The 7,152-nt window shown below is 45.5% G+C and overlaps 1 non-coding gene across 1 annotated transcript; it reads left to right on the plus strand.

The window, feature by feature from the left end:
• Positions 1–5,939: 5,939 nt before the first annotated feature.
• On the plus strand, positions 5,940–6,011 carry trnaq-uug (transfer RNA glutamine (anticodon UUG)). The gene has a single exon. It is a non-coding gene; the product is annotated as a tRNA-Gln (tRNA).
• The last annotated feature ends 1,141 nt before the right edge of the window (positions 6,012–7,152 follow it).

The following is a 7,152-nucleotide window of genomic DNA, read 5'->3' on the forward strand; positions in this document are numbered from 1 at the left end:
GGAAGGCGTGTGCCATTTTAGAGAAGTGGTCAGTGATGACCAAAACATCAACGGTTTTCTTGTCACTCAGTTCAGCGGTCCAGAAGTCAATGCACACCAGTTCCATTGGTTCAGATGTCTGAATGCTTTCAAGAGGTGCACGGCCTTCAGGTTCAAGGGTCTTGCCAACTACACATCTCTCACATCGACGTACATGGTTAATTATGTCTCTTTCCATTCTGATCCAGAAAAACCTCTCCCTGGCGAGGGAAAGGGTTCGTGCACGGCCCTGATGACCAGCATTGTCGTGGAGGCCAAGAAGAATCTGAGACTTAAGGCCATCTGGCACAATGAACTGGGACATCTTCTTGTTCAGCCGGTTATCTTTTCTTAGCCTGTACAGAATCCCATTCTGTATTTTCAGCTTTTTCCAGTGTCGGAGGAGCTTATTGATGCTATCCGGTTCAGATGCGGCTTCACGTCTGGTAGCTCTCCTTTTCCGTCGCACATAGAAGAGGACCCTGCTTATTGTTCGGTCTTGCTCCTGGAGACTCAAAAGCTGGCTCTGGGGAATAGCAGTGGAAGCGTCTTCTTCAGGCAGCTGTGGTAGTGGTAGATTAGCTCCGAGCAGACCACAACCAGCATGAGCGCTCAACGCAGCTGACACTTCATCTGAACTGATGGAACTTCCAACAGGCTGAACAACAGGATCAGCACCAGGGTCCTGTGTCTTTGACCTTGTGCTCTGGAAAATCTGACAGTTGTTAGTGAGCCTAAAAGCATCTTGCACCGTACCCCTGACAACGCCATTTACTTCATCTAATAGTGCAACATAGGGTTCTTTCAACAAACGGTAACCGACACATGACTGCACAAATGGTTCGCGGCTCAGAGCATCTGCAACAATATTTTTAGCTCCTGGAACATACTTAAGATCAAAATCGTACGCTGCCAGCTTGGCCACCCATCTTTGTTCACATGCATCTAAGCGTGGTTTTGTCAGAATGTAGGACAAGGGGTTGTTATCTGTCCAGGCGGTGAAGTGTTTCCACTTCAACCAATGACCAAACTTGTCGCATAAGGCCCATTTCAGCGCTAAAAATTCCAGCCTGTGTGCCGGATAGTTAATTTGAGACCGGGTCAGCGTCTTGCTGGCAAAAGCGACCGGACGCGCAACTGTCTCACCAGGTGACACTTGTGACAAGACAGCACCAATGCCATCAAAAGAAGCGTCAACAGCAAGGATGAAAGGCTCATCAAAGTTCGGGTGAGCCAATGTGACGCCATGACTAAGTTCATTTTTCAGGGTTTGGAAGGATTCCTGACATGCAGCTGTCCAGTCGCTTGGTGTAAGAGCTGGTGGAGCGGAGAATTTCCTCTTCGGCTTCCTGCCTTTCTTGGCCTGTGATTGAACTTGTCGCCCAGACATGAGCCTGAACAGAGGTTTGGCTTTTGCAGAGCAGTCAGCGATGAAATGCTGATAGTAAAAGACCATGCCCAGAAAAGACCTGATTTTTTTCCAGGACGGCGTGACACCATCACCCTCCATCAACTCTGCCTCTCCTACATCAGCGATGACTTTCACCTTGTCAGAATCTGTCCTAACTCCATCTGCACAGATGACATGTCCGAGAAACTTAACTGAGCTCTTCAGGAGATGACATTTCTTGGGGGCCAGCTTAAGTTTGTGATTTTTCAGACGTGAAAACACCATCTCCAGACGCTCAAGAGCAAGCTGCTCGTTGGGGGCGAAGACCAACAGGTCGTCCAGGTAACAAAGTAAGCTGCTGAAGTTTTCATCTCCGAAGATCGATAACATCATCCGCATGAAGGTCGCAGGGCTGTTACATAGATCTTGGGGCATCCTATTATACTCATGGAGGCCAAAGGGTGAAGAAAACGCTGTGAACTTCTTGTGTGCCTCATCCAGTGGAACATTGTAGAATCCAGAAGTCGAGTCCATAGTGGAAAAGAACACATTCCCTCCAAGCGCAGCAAGGGCATCTGCTTGGTGAGGCAGTGGGTGTGCATCTTTCACAGTCTTTGCATTGAGCAATCTGAAGTCAGTACAGATGCGCAGACTGCCATCTTTCTTCCACACCAAGACCAGTGGGGATGCATACTCGCTGTGCGACTTTCGGATTATGCCTCTTTCCTCCATCTCATTAAGTGCTGTTCTCAGCTTCTCATACTGGCCTGGTGGTACTCGGCGGTAGGGCAGGCGAAATGGTCTCTCATCCACGAGGTGTATTTTGTGGACGAAGTCCGTAGCCTCCCCGCAGTCCATCTTGTCCCTCGAAAAAACAGACTCATATTTCTCAACAAGCTGCAAAAGTCTATCTTTCTACTGGTCAGAAACCTCACAGCCCTCTAAGTCTAAGTCTTGTAGTTCCAACTTGTTTAAAGAATCCTTTCTCTGCTCAGGGGACTTTGCTGTTACAGAGGCCTGTGTAACACCATGGTTATTGACTGAAATTTTCTCAGGTGAAGACAGCTCCTCTACTGCAACACACGGGAAGACATCTGCAATCTTGCAGTTTCTCCTAAGAGTCACTGCCCTACTACTAGGATTGATAAGTTTAAGAGGAACCCACCTATCCCCCCACATAGGTGTGACAACACGGCCAACCATCACATTTCTGGGCCTGGATCTTGATTGTGTCGGCTCAACAATCACTGTGCTCCCCACTGATAAAGGTGCAGATGCGGGCAGTTTACCCCAGACAAGGTGTTCACGAAGGGGTTCAAGTGTAACATTCTGCCTCAACTTTACCGTGCCGATCTTTTCAGGCATGGGCCCTCCCCGCCATTTCTCAGTGTTTGAGAGCAGGGACAAGAACTGGCCACATTCATCATCTGCAATGTCAACTGGTGCAGCCAGGAGTCTCCAATAGTCCTCAGACTCTTTCATCAAGTGTATTAACAGCTTGATAGCATTACTACCAACAATCATATCATCCACTTGTCCAGGGATGACCAGTGTTGGGATGAGCAACTTGAAGCCATAAATAACCACCTCCAAATCATAGACAGCTGTAGGGTAAACATGGTGTCCTCCAGCACCCACAACAACAATATCATCAGCAGGACTACTCTTCAAATCAGGGCTTTGCAGCAAAAGGCGTGAAGCAGCAGCTTCACTTAGAGAACATGACATAGAACCACTATCAATCATTCCTTTCAGTTGAACACCACCTGCAGCACAAACACCTGTGTAGAACAAGCTGTCAGATTTCTGAAGTCTGTGTGTCAATTAAAAAATAACAGTCTTTCCAGACGGTGCAAATGAAGAAAGAGATTCATACAAGGATTCAATGTCATCACTATCACAACTGGGAGGGTCACTATCATAATCCACACTATCCTCCCTAAGGTGCGGATCCTCTAGTTTCCCTGCTGCTGATGAGCGGCTGACGACGTCCTGCCAGGACAAGCAAGCCTAACCAAGTGGTTTGGTGAGTGGCACTGGAAACAGAGTCTATGGTCGCGGCAGTGGGTAAAGGTGGAGTGAGAAGCATCATGACAAACAGAACAAGGCATCTCATGTAACCCTTCAATCCTAGGCCGCCGTGGGCCAGACTGTCTGGCTGGGCCCGAGTGAACAGGTCTCTGCAGCAGCACCTTCTCCAGCATGCCTATAAGGCGTTCCAGGGTTGCAGAGTCTGTGGCCTGCGGCTGCGGTGAGCCCTGCCCCCCAGAGGCTGTCGGAGTGGCAGTGTGCTGCGTGTTCATTGTCACCCTTTCCTTAGTTGCTTTGCTCACTGTGGAGGTCAAACCTGAATGATACTCATATAAAATGTCCTGAACTTCATTAGCTGTCCACTTTTCCATTATCTTGGAGCGAAAGGTCATAGAAAGGTCAGGAGAAGGACAGTTCCTTATGAACATGCGCGTCACCTCAGTACCAGGACAGTCAAGCGATTTGCCCTGCTCTTTAAGACGTTCAATGGCAAGGTCAACAGCACGGTGCAGCCTGAGCCAGTAGTCAAATGCACCCTCACCTCTCTCAGGCAAAGTGGTGTAAAAGTCAGCTAATGGGAGTGGTGAGCATGGGGCAGAGTCAAAGTGCCTTCGAAGGAGACCATAGATTGCCTCAGGGTCACGGGTGAGGTCAATTTCACTGTTTCTGGTCCCAAACTTGACAACATCTCTAGCTTTGCCTCTAAGATTAATGAGGATCTCCTCTGCTTGTTCATCAGGTCTCAGATTTCCCCTCTTAATAAAAGCCCTCATTAGGTCTTCCCATTCCCTCACAGAAACAGGGTCAGAGCTGTCCCCTCTGAAGCATGGGGGATCTTTCAGCTTTCTGTGAGACACCAGCTGCACATGAGAGGCATCAAGTGTGTTTGAGGTTGACATGTCATCTTTGGTCGGTGGGGTGGGAGCACAGGTCAAAGGTGCACTAACAGATGGGCTAAATTGGGTTATAATGTTCTGTAACACCTTCTGGCTAACCTGCTGGATCACATCCCCCATCTGACTGACAATCTCAGTAGCAAGGGCATCAGGGCTAGGAATATTAGAACTGGTGTTTTGAGATTCATGTGTAATAGCTACAGGGCGACTTAGGGGAAACGTTACATCCCTATTGGTGGAAAGGAGCTCTGGTCTGCTCTGACTAACCCCCGCAACATTACCATGTCCCCTAACAGGAGTTTCAAACTGCAAGAATTTAGGAGAACTCAACAATCCTCTTCCCCTACCCCTGCCTAAGCTATAGGGTGTGCTAGTATCTTCCCCACCAACACTCATCATCAAATAAAAAAATATACAATATCAGAAATAAAATGAAACACTCAGTGTAAAAAGAAAAAAAGTGTAAAAGGCTAAGCACAGACAAATAGGAAAAAAAATGCTTAATATATGTGCATCCAGCTCAACACAGTTCAAGTTAAAAGTCCACCTGGTCACGCAGAGAAGATCAGCAGCAGCAGAAAAATCCCCGGATCGGCGCTGAAGAATCCACCATCCAGCAGGAGAATCGACGGGTCACGGCACCAATGTGACGGTCTGTGCTTGTACTGCTGCTCTTTTCACTCATCTCTCATGACTCAGGCTTGGTAGAACAATTAAACTTTATTCTCTGTAACCACAAATGGAACACAATCATTCGGTGTAGTGGAAACTGCATCTCTCTGACACGTGATCGTATAGATTTGCCTTAAACTACTATAAACAAACATACCTGTAATCACAAATGGAACACAATCATCTATAAAAGAAAAGTTACAAAAAATGCATATTATTAAACACTAAATTAACCATAATTAACTAAAACACTGACAGACAGAAGGGACACAACTTACTCGGTGTAGTGGAAACTGCATCTGAGGGAAAAAAGAGGTTTTCTCCCGCTAATCCCCACTAATCCCCGGAAGTTCCTGTTGTGGCCCTTCAAAATAAAATAAACACGGCAAAATAAAAGAAATACACAAAAAACAATGACTGCAGTTCCAAGTTGAACAGGATTTTAACAATTAACATATTTACCCCGTTACACTTTCACTCAAAACCCTGCACTTGCACTCAAATGCTCCAGCTTGAGCATACATTTTTCTCTTCATGTTCTGGAACTGTTGGCTTGTACTCAGACATTATGTTACTTGAACAAATTTCGCTGTGCTCCAACTTCAGCTTTTAGATTGTTTTGAGTAACAAGTCTGTGTAATTCTCCAACCATTAGAATCCAGTAAATCTGATTCATCATCACTACACTTGTTTTCTATTACTTTTTCCAGCAATTTCAGATTCTAGAAATGATTAGATAACTTTCCTGTATTGTACTACACATGGCTGTGGAGCAAATGTCCAAAGAATTATGTCTTTAAATTAATTTACAGTATTATCTGATATAGATTAGAGGGAGGGAGGACATGCGGCAGCACAGTAAAAGGATACCTGGTCTATAATGTGAATCTGCATCAATTAGAATTCCGGTAATGATTTGACAGGTATGTTGTGGTTCCATGGTGTAATGGTCAGCACTCTGGACTTTGAATCCAGTGATCCGAGTCCAAGTCTTGGTGGAACCTCAGGTTAGTTTATGTTTCTCATGGTAATTCATAATGAACAACCAACCTAACTGGAGATGAGAGACCAACTAGTATAAAAGCACCGCCCACTGACCAATCAATTCCGCTGAAACATGTCACCCCGTTGTTGAGATATCTATGTTTCTCTGTATCTTGTGACTGTATTTTACCTATATCCTGTGAATAAATATTAGCTGTATAGTCTATATAATAATGCTACAACTGTTTGTTTTATTTGGAATAATGTATATCTTTTTGACTCAGACGCAGGGTCAGGCCCAGAGCACGACCACAGAAAGAGACAAAACAGGAAACCAGCCGTTAGCAACTGACTGGTAACCAGGCACATGAGTAGGTGTCAGTCTGAGTGTCAATCTGACTGCAAAATACAATTCGGAGAAAAGTGTGTGATTGAAGTTCATCTTGAAATTTTAAATAATGAAAGCACGGATGCTCAGGAAAGAGAGAGGACATGCCAGAACTACTACAATGAGGTGCTTCATAAAACGTGGTGAGAAAAAGATATAAGTCTAATCTGTTGTGTCTCTCCGCTGTGGCAGACTCCCTGTTTGCCAAGGCCACAGTAGTGGGACACCTGGTCGATTGGATTTTCCCTTACAAGTGATATGCTTGCAAAAAACTGCACTTTGAGGAAACAGTATACATCTGGCCAATAGCTGAATTCCCTCAAAGAAAGAACCGCCTCTGTGTTACACCCTGTGTCTTTATAAATACTGTGGACTTAGGATGAGTGTGCGTGCTTCTTCTCGACATGATCCAGTGAACCTGGTGACGTATCCGGCAGAACCCCCGAGACTCTCTGTAAGTATTGTTCTTATACAATTAACTTATTACTGTGAAACTTTTGAACATTGAACTTGTCTAAATCATTACCCTTCCCATTTGAACCTCGAATCTACGAACATGCTGTCCGGTCCGGATGGGACAGGGCTCAACACCGTTCTTAGAGGATCCTGTGGAGAAAAAAAAGGGATCTAAGCTACAAATTGTGGGTATAGTAGAACATGAGATTATTTTGGTCAGCTGATCAAGGGTGATCAGAGAGAAGCTGTCTAAATAATTGGTTAGATTGCCAGCTGTTCCTAAAATGTCTGTTCGTGTTAGGGTATCAGTGCAAACT

Source organism: Limanda limanda, chromosome 7 (genome assembly GCF_963576545.1).
Source record: "Limanda limanda chromosome 7, fLimLim1.1, whole genome shotgun sequence".
Lineage (NCBI taxonomy): Eukaryota > Metazoa > Chordata > Actinopteri > Pleuronectiformes > Pleuronectidae > Limanda > Limanda limanda.